This window comes from Lagopus muta, chromosome 4, assembly GCF_023343835.1.
Source record: "Lagopus muta isolate bLagMut1 chromosome 4, bLagMut1 primary, whole genome shotgun sequence".
Lineage (NCBI taxonomy): Eukaryota > Metazoa > Chordata > Aves > Galliformes > Phasianidae > Lagopus > Lagopus muta.
This window is the reverse complement of record NC_064436.1, coordinates 50642856-50652820: the sequence shown is the minus strand read 5'-3', so window position 1 is coordinate 50652820 and position 9965 is coordinate 50642856. Positions and strand designations below refer to the sequence as shown.

At 35.4% G+C, this 9965-nt stretch overlaps 1 long non-coding RNA gene across 1 annotated transcript; it reads right to left on the bottom strand.

Annotated features, from left to right (window-relative positions):
* Positions 1-1866: 1866 nt before the first annotated feature.
* LOC125691748 (uncharacterized) lies at positions 1867-7520 on the bottom strand. The gene is made up of 4 exons (XR_007376232.1): positions 6939-7520; positions 4703-4885; positions 2804-2883; positions 1867-2223 (listed from the first exon to the last, which is right to left on the bottom strand). It is a non-coding gene; the product is annotated as an uncharacterized LOC125691748 (long non-coding RNA).
* Positions 7521-9965: the final 2445 nt, after the last annotated feature.

Sequence of the window (9965 nt, the reverse complement as noted above, 5' to 3'; positions counted from 1 at the left end):
TTTAGACTGAGCTAATAATACTTTCGGCATAGAGCTCTCCTGTCATCAAGAACTAGATACAGATTTATTTTTTAAAATCACTTAAAAACTTCTTATGCATCTACACTGACAGAAATACTTTTCACCCACAGCACTGAAGTTTACCTTTCCTTCCCATATGCTGACAGAGTACAAAGCAAGAACAAAGGCAAAGAGCAAAGGCTGCCACAACAATCAGCTATCAATTCAGTAGGAAACCTTAACATCTGGAGCTGTCAGCCTGCTGTGAACACATGACTAATTTCTTATCACTAAAACTATGAAATATAAATCCTCATGTATCATGTCTATAGAAATTCTCATGTTGTTCCTTTACAAATGCCTTTCTTCCCCTCCTCCTTAACCAAGATATCCCACAGCTTCTGCTTCTTCCTTGTAAAATGTCTGTGCTCTTCCCTTAGATCTGCTAGCAGTGCTTTCTTTTATCAATATTAGTTAAGCAGGCATTTGGTCTGTGAAAAAGCTGTCAATTTCATTTTGTAGCTACACTTTTATTATTATTTTGATAGATACTAATATTTTCAGAATGGTTTACATTAAACGGAAGCTCATAATGCTTATTATGAGCATTACCTGTGTGGCCTAGAAGGGGACTTCATGGAACAGCAACCATTCAGACATTCAGCATGAATCACCTTGCATTTACCAAAACCTATGACTTGCACCTTAGCATTCACTAGTCAATTCTAATGGCTATCCTACCTGAAATCAGCACATTTCCTTCCCTCTCACCGTTTTCTGTCAGTAAATTCATAACTAAGCATAATTATTTTTGAGTAATCAGTGAACAAAAACATTAAGGACAAGTTACAGAGGTTTCTTTTTTCATAGCATTTGGTCCTAAAGAGTTCTGTAGCAATTACTTTTTATAAACAAAATCAAGATAATGCATACATGGATTATTTACTCACTCTGTGACCCCAGGCAGAATAAACACGCTCTGAATTTATATGGTCTGTACAGTTAAGATAGCATAGAAAAATGAGACTTCAATCTGAAATAATGATATTTAGAGAAGTGATGCTATTAAGAACATTAAGAAGTCATTGTAGGCAAACTGCTTTCTGCATTCTGGAAATACCTGTTTTACCATTTTTTCTGAAGAAGTTTATTTTAACTGTTATTAAACTAAAAAAAAAAAACAAAAAAAAAAGACACAAGTTATTGCAGACTGCTCCAAAAAAACTAAGAAGTGAACATGACATCAAGTTCTTGTGCTGGTCTCAAAGAACAACATTCAGCAGAGCTAGTCAACATGACTGAAACATGCATTTATAAAACAACTACAAAAAGACTTCCTGCCAGTGACAGGAGGTGATTCAACTAGCTGGCTGGCAGTAAAGGTTGTTTACCAGGTTCTGGATTCCTAATTGGATGCCTAGCTTGTTAAGTACCAGCTGGTCTTTAATTAGTTGAAAAATTATCATCACTAAAAGTTGCCATAAAAAGAAAGAGAACAATATAATTAAAGCATTAAAATCCATATGGTGGAATGCATACCTTCTCTTCTAATAGCTGTTTCTCCTCTCTTTCCTATACAGCATTAATAAGGCAATGCTTGTCCACTTGCCAAGAATACTCTCCTTTTTAAGTTCATATTGAAAGGAATAAAACGGAGGTGTGCTAGGAGAATGTATAGTGCAATGTTTCTCTTTGACTTTGAAATTATCCAGGATACTATTTGCTACAGGAATGAGTTGAGGATTGATGACTCACCCTTATCTGTACATCTAATCATAGTGGGACATCATTATCACACCTTCATTAAATACAAAGCAATTAAAGTAAATTTAAATGAAAAACTCCTCACATATGACTTAGTGAAATACAATTTTTTTTGCCTGTGATTTATTAAATATGAACACAGCCTGAATGCACATTCCAATACTTGTATAACTGGAAATCTGCAAGCAGTTGCTCTATAATTATCTGCCACAATATCTTCCTCCATTCCTGGAGGCTTACAGACTTCTTCTGCCCTAAGGAATATCTTCTAACATATGTGAAATGTTGAGACTACATGTGAAATAATTTGGCCTTAACGTGAAAAAATAAGTCTAAGCATATTTCTAAAAAGTTTTAAACACCTGTGCTATCAAATTTAATATTTTAGAGATTTTTTGTTTCTCTGTTTTTCACTTACACAGGTGGCTCCAAAAGTAATACCTCCTATTTCTATGGAATCTGTAATAGATAAAAAAGACCACAACAACACTGTTTGTTAGAGAAATTTCTCAGGTACAAAACACTGTTTTTCAACATAAGGAGTCGTTATACTGGCATTTCTGTACCTGAAGAGGTCTTATAGGAAAGCAGGGAAGGGACTTTTTATAGGGGCAAGTCGTGACAGGACAAGGGAAAATGGTTTTAAACTGGAAGAGTAGATTTAGAGTAGATCTCAGGAAGAAATTTTTTACTGGGAAGGTGATGAGACAGTGGAGCAGGTTGCCCAGAAAGGTTGTGAATGCCCCCTCCCTGAAAGTATTCAAAGCCATACTGGATGGGACTTTGAGCAACCCGGTCTAAAGGGAGGCGTCCCTCCCTCTAGAGGGAACATAGGGGTTGGAATTAGGAGATCTTAAAGGTCCCTTCCAACCATAACCATTCTATGATTCTATGAACGTAATAATCAGCATTACTATGCCTTTTCACCTGCAATCAACAAGAGCCTGCATGCTGCACTCATACATGTTTTCATGGCTGTCTGAAACATAGCTTGTCTTTCACACCACCACTGCCACTGCTGGAACACACCACCCCTTACCTCACTGTGATCTTATCCACTGGTTAGTCTCCATAAATGTTCAGTAAGCATTAGTGAATGTCAGTGGGTGCAATTTTTTCCTGCATGAAGAAATTCAATGACACATCTTTACTCCATATGCACTTCCATGTCAGATGCCATTTTGTCAGAGTGCCCCTCCACAGCTGTCTGTCACACAGCAACAAAATGTAATGGAATATTGGCAGGATGGTTCTACTTCAACTGGAACATCTATCTCTGATGTAGTGGGCCAACATAATACAAAAGGAGGTATTACTTTCAGAGCAGCTCCCATGGCTTATTAGTTCGATCAAGAGGAAAGGAAGAAGATATTAGCTGAATCCCCTGACAGAATTTCACATTCATTAACCCTTTGTATGGTCAAGAAACTCAGTAGATGGGAAATATATTTACTAATAACAGTGATGTATTATTAAGTAAAAGCTAAAAAAGAAAACATTAGTTCTGTCTAGCACCCAAATTAGCCATGGGAAATGGATAAAGTCTGCATTGTTTGTATTAGCAGTAAATGACCTTCTTTACTCTGCAGTTGCTTTTGTTTCTATACAGCAGATAAATTTTAGTAACAATTCTCTTCCACTCTACATGAGTTGGTTGCCTCTGTTGAGCTTAAAAAAATCTTTGTTAGAGTTAAAAGAAAAGGCAACGAGCTGTTTGAAAGACTGAATTTCCAAGTGTCTCAATTATCTTCAATTCTTCAGCATAAGGTTGAAAATATTAATTTTAAAATAACCCTTCAAAATAAAATCAATTGAATCTTGACAGCAACCATATTCAGAGGAAACAATCTTTCATAATTTTATACAGCTCTTCCTGTAAGGTTTGAAAGGTGCACACAAAGAAAGCACTCATCAGATAAGCAAAATACAGCAATATATATCAGCTTCAATTCTTCACTAAAATGCCTTCCAAAGGCTAAAGCATTATTTTTTCCCTGCTGAAGTGTCATTTCCTATCAAGACTGCTCCTTGTTCAGGTCTCATTCACATTAGACCAGCTATTTCAAGGCACCAGAAGAGAAAAATGTTCCCTAGTGCAACTACTATAGAGAATCAAACCAACACAACTAAATTATCAGTAGATCTTCAAGTTGTTAGGATGAATTTTATTAGGTTGAATTAATAGAATTCCTAGATAAGCCTATTTCATTTTTCTCTTGAACTAATTTTAATAGGATGCTAATGAAATTCTTTGTAGTTTACGGTGAATAGCAAGTTATTTAGCACTTCCATGTCAATAATGAAGATGATTTCATTTTGGTAAACAGGATCAATATTTGACTTAGATTCAGATTCAATGTCTGATTTGTATTGATTTGCCTGGTTAAAGAAAAGACCTTGGAAATCCTTTTTATTTATTTATTTTTTTCCAAATTAAGTACGTACTTAACTGAAGCTTAAATATGAAATTATAATTCAGAAAATGTTGAAATAGTTTTGTGTTCAACTACTGATTAATTAACTGTTCTTTTCTAAGGCTTCAGGACAATATAACATTTATATAGAGAATTGAAGCCAAATTTCCACAACAAAATTTCATTTCCACTGTTTCACAAACAGCTTCTGCTTTCAGAAGGCAGGGAAATTCAAGAGGAAGGGAGGGATTTAGTGTAGTGTATTTAACTCTTCTCCTTTGCTTAATAACAAAATAACCCACTAGTGATTGTTAACAACTTTTCTATCTTACAGACTCACATAGGTCAACAGAAAATTATGTTCTGACACTCTAAAAACAGGAGTTCACAGTATAAAAGAGATGACATGCTGAGAAGAGTCTAATGTAGGATAATTAAGGAACTGTAGCATCTGTTGGATGAGCATGGGCAGTTCAGCTTGAGAAAAGGAGGCTCAGACTGATCTTATCAGTGCAGATAAATACCTGAAAGGAGGATGAAAAGAACACAAGGTCATGCTATTTCCAGTGATGTCCAGTGCCAGGACCAGAGGCAATGGGCACAAGCCAGAACACAGAAGGTTCCCTCTGAACTTCAGGATGCACTTCTGTGTTGTACAGGTGATGAAGCACTGGCACTGGTTACACAGAGAAGCTGAGCAGTCTCCTCTTTGGAGAGAGGGAAACAAAGAACAGAAATGAAGACAGAAACACATTGATGGTACCCGTAATCCACCCCTGTACCTCTGTTTAAAGCAAATATATTTAAAAAATTTTTTTTACTAATGTTTGTCCCATCAGTGTTTTAGTAACTCTGTTCTGAGGCCCTTTCAAATAGAACAGACAGGTCCTAAGTATAGTACTCTGCCTAAAGAAATAATGAGTGGAGGAATCTCCACTTTCTGTACATCCTACAGCGTGTGGAGAGGTGGGAAGAAGTGGAACTAGTACTAGAGACCAGGCTGATATTCCTCAGGAACACCATCCATGTGGTTTAGACAGCAAACCTGTCATCACGCTAAACACAAGGTCACAACAGCAGTTTTGAAAACCATCAACAACAGCAGAAAAGGCACTGCACCTTGGAGGGGTACATGAAAGGCTGAGACATAAAATATAATTACTTAGTACTTCTATTAACAAATGTGCACATACAAGCACACAAAAGTCTGGTTGGCATCTCTTTTGCTCATTTTTTATATTACCTGTAACAGCAGACCATCATTTAACTTAGTTTTGTCATAGCCAGGACTCCCCAAGTTTTGCTAGAATTAATTTGAATCCATATTTACTTGACTTCTTCCTCTATTTTAGAAATCCTTTTTATTTGAATTGGTGCAGAAAAATGTATCAAAATAAGGCATCCTAGCTGCCAGATTGCTGCGTGAACCTAGATTCAACCTTTATGTAATTTCCCGTGGCAGGTGATAAATGAAGAGATTGAAAAAGCGAACTGCTACAGAATTCTGATGAGCAAGCTCTTTCTTGCTTCAGCAAGAAAAAAAGAAAGACTGTCACTGATTTCCATGAAACACACTGCAGCTGGAAACCAGCTTATTAAAAATGAACTGTTAAACAAAAGAAACTCTCACAGTACCTATTTTCTGAGAGTGAGGGCTGAGTCACCCTGACCTGCCTCACTGGAAGTCCTTTAAACACACTAAGGCTTACAAGGGGAGCAGAAATAAACACAAAGAAATAGCAACAGAATGAGGTAAGGAAATATTTTTCTTTAATCACAGTCCTCAGATATGACAGTTTTAAGCCAGCAACCTGCATGTCAGAGTAAAGATGGCTAGATGAAAAGAAGAAATGTTCTATTCACTAACACAAACAATATCTGGCTAGTGACCTGGTATTTCTTTTTTATTTTTTTTTTTTCCTGGGAGTTCTGCCCACATTTAAAGCCGAAAGGAGAGCTTGCTCTTTCAAGAGTTGCTCAGCAGAATTTCAACGAGATAGAAATTTTATCTTTAATCTTAAAATCTCTACTTTGTAACTTCACTAGACATGATAAGCATGGGCAAGTTCTGCCTTGGTAAGTAGCCATAAATGCAACCTGGAACACATTTGGATGTTAAAAATGTAAGTAGCATTGAAAGATATTTCTGTTTAGCAGCCAGATTTGGCAGTTGAAAATTCTGCAATTTCTTATTTACCAAACTGCTTTGATATGGGGAAATCAACCAAACAAAACCTGTAGTTCATCTTTTTGCCCTTCAGAATTTTCCCATTGTTTCTGGGTTACATGCCTCAAAGTGAGTTGGCCAGCACCTTTGTCACTCACATCTCCATTTTAGCACCATGTTCTGAGATCAGGAAACTACAAGGAGTAAACTTCAGCAACTATAATAGCTTGCCTGCATTATTCAGCATGTGGCATATAAGCACAAAATATTTACAAGGGTCATTTTACGTGCACATTAATTATGTAAAATTAGATACACCAAGAGAGAGCCATTAAGCATAGATTAGAAAATAAGACCAAGAATGCTAGCAGTGCTGATAATAAGAAACCCAGAGTTTACTTCCAAAGGGAAGATAGTTCATTAACATTTTAATTTGTTTCTCAACAGTTCAATTATAACACGTCTAATGTACCGGACATTAACCTTTGGGGGCCTGAACTAAACTGTAGATCAGAGTAAAATGACCCTGCTCTTTTCCATGCAGATGCAACTTTTCTGGGAACCTTTATTGCTGTCAAACCAGTTGCTCTTACCCTGAAAAGACTTTTAAGAGGCACACCTTTAAACATCTAGGGAAGTATCCAATAAATTAGAGAAGTTTCTCCTTTCCCCTGAAGCCTGGAGTACCACAACTGAAAATCAAGAGTATACAAGTGTCAAGGAACAAAAGAGGAAACATTTGGCATAAAAAAAAATAACATAAACAGATTTTTCCCTACAATGAAATATACCAAATGCTAATTGTGTTAGGTACATTACAGAGTAAAGCTTTATCACAGTTCATTCAGTTGTCAGTTATCTTGAATCAACTGATTGTAAAAGAAATTGAATTATAGATTAATTTTTATGAATAAAACTATATATCAGTTATTTCAAGAAACACATGGCAAAGTTCTGTTTCTGGAAAAGAGAACAGTTTCTGGTGTACACTTGTTATTAAATCAGAAAGGTACTTCAGCCTCCAAATAAAGCTAAAACTATTGTCTGAAAATTGAAGATATAAATATAAATGTTAATAAGATTTTTTCCCCCTCAGAGTAAAGCCTACATAATTTTGCTTGCAGTCAGAGCTTTTCCTCCCATTGGCATAGCAGACATTTTATCTTTATAGATTGAAAAAAAAAAAAAAAACAAACATTAGGAGGAATTGATTTCTGCAATCCAGGTGGCACGTAAACTGGTCCTTCAGTAAAGATCTAATCATAAACGCTGCTGCATAGGTTGTGTCTGTTTACTGAGCAATTTTTTTTCACAGTTCATTAATTGTGAAAAGATGACTCAAAAGAAAACAAAAAGGAATTTGCCATTTTATGATAGTGTCTTGCATGGCCACAAGGCTGGGATACACTTTTTAGTGTTCTCCTCACTAATGATACATTAGGAAATAGAAAGTTGGGCAGAAACATCCAAGAAGCTGACAAGATTTATAAGAATGGGCAACACAGTGTACTTCTGTAGGTGATAAGGTGTCTGCCTTGCATTTAATTTTTACTGTGCATTTTTCAGTTCTAAACAGTTGATAACAGGCAGAGCTAAAGAAGGTCCTCATCATTGGTGGTAAGAAAATGGGACCATGAGTGCAAGAGAACACAGTTTGACCAGAAACTTTATCTGATAAATAATTAAAAATATACCTTCAAAGGTAGTGAGGAAGCAAGCAATAGAAAGAGTCAATTAAGTTATCTACAGCAACATTTCATTTCTACTCATGGTTTTTACTTAAAGGGCAATCAGGAAAAGATTGAATGCTGCAGTTGTCTATTAAAATGTTTACTTAAAAAGAAAAAAAAAAAACAAAAAACAAACAAACAAAAAAAAACCACCAAAAATTTGAGAAGGAACACCAAATGAAATAATTACTTCATTTATTTGTAAAACATCTCAATTTATTTTCAGATGAAAACCAAAGTAACAAAGTGCATTAGCAATCAAGGTTAGTGATTGGTGACAAATACGGGATACTACAGACTACATACTTTATCTATTTCCTTTTTTTACTTGTTTTGTTTTGGTTACATACCATGCTAGATTCTAACACAGATCCAATATCTGGCTGCATGAATTTCAAGGTTTGAAAAGTCAAGAAAGCCAAACTACATGGAATCTCCAATCCACCTGAAGAGGAATATTCTGCTTAAAGTAAATATCCAAAAAAAGGCAATCACCCCAATACCCTCGTACAGTTGACTAGAGGTTGGCTATAAGTGCTTTCCATTTAAAGTGTCACTCCGAAAAGAAACAGGAAAGTGAGCTCCAACTCAGAGTTAGTTAACTTTAGTTAATTTAACTTTAGTTGCAAGACCTAAGTTTGGATAATAATGCCCAGTATGCATTAGGAAATTTAAACAACAACAATAATTATTTTTTGAACCGAAGGAGTTACGAGAAAGAGGAGATAGCCACAGAAGATTCAACAAGAGATAAACTGGCAGAGAATTGCAGTAATGTAAGATCCACTGTGATATCTTCTTCATTATTGGCCATAACAAATTAAGGTTTTGTTTTGCAAGTGAATGAGAGATTCATAGCTGTTGACTTTCAATAGAAATACATTGCTGAATTCTGCCAGGTTGTTTTGACAAATTCTGATAGCAAAAGGTGGTATCCTAAATACGTATTTTTAATGAATTCAGTCATATGTGGGAAATTTTTTTTTCCAATTGATATTTTAAAAATGCACAATCATCTTGCATTGAGAACTTAACACTGCAATGATGTACATAATTTGTAGGAAAGCAAGCCTTTAGCAAAAGGTCTTTAAAAATATGTCACAGTTTGTAACTTCTCTCCACTGAGATTTAAACTGTAGAACATAAACTTTCTAAATGAAACTCAGTTGCTAATATCTAAAATTCATAGAAAACTGAAGCTACTAAGATTTCTTTAAAAGCTCAGAGGAAAAAAAAACAATGAATTGGAATTCACTTCTATTTTGTTGTTAAGAGTTAAAAATGCTTTCAAAGAAAATGGTGCGTGTTTTTTTTTTATTATTTTACAGATTTCATTTTTCTGTACAGTAGTGTTAAAGATCTTAGAACAGAACTCATACCAGCACTTTCAAAAACGATTCACCCACACAAGCTGTTCTATATTGGATTAAAAAGTGACAAAAAAGGAACAAATCGTGAAGGCTGTTGACTGGATAAAGCATACTGTTGTTTCAATCAACAAGCTAGCCAAGACTGGTAGTCACCTACATGAGAGTTGTGTAATAACCCATGAAACCTGGCTTTGCCTGGAAGAAAATCCTGTGAGGAATCTCATCTGAAAGCATGTTTTACCTAGGAAGAACTTAGGTCTACTATATGCAATCTGTGGTATTTATCATCTAATGAGCTTGAACAGTTCCTGTGCAGCTGAACAAATAAACAGTTATCAAATAAATAAATGCACCCAAAAGCAAATTTAAGTGCAGGACACCAATCACAGATGTAAACAGCTAAGGCACAGTAAAGCTAAATGCTAATGGCTAATGCCTGTCTGAAGAAATTATATTTCAATCATGCTGTAATTTGAATAAACATATAAAACAAAACTAGTGAAATACAAACACATTAACT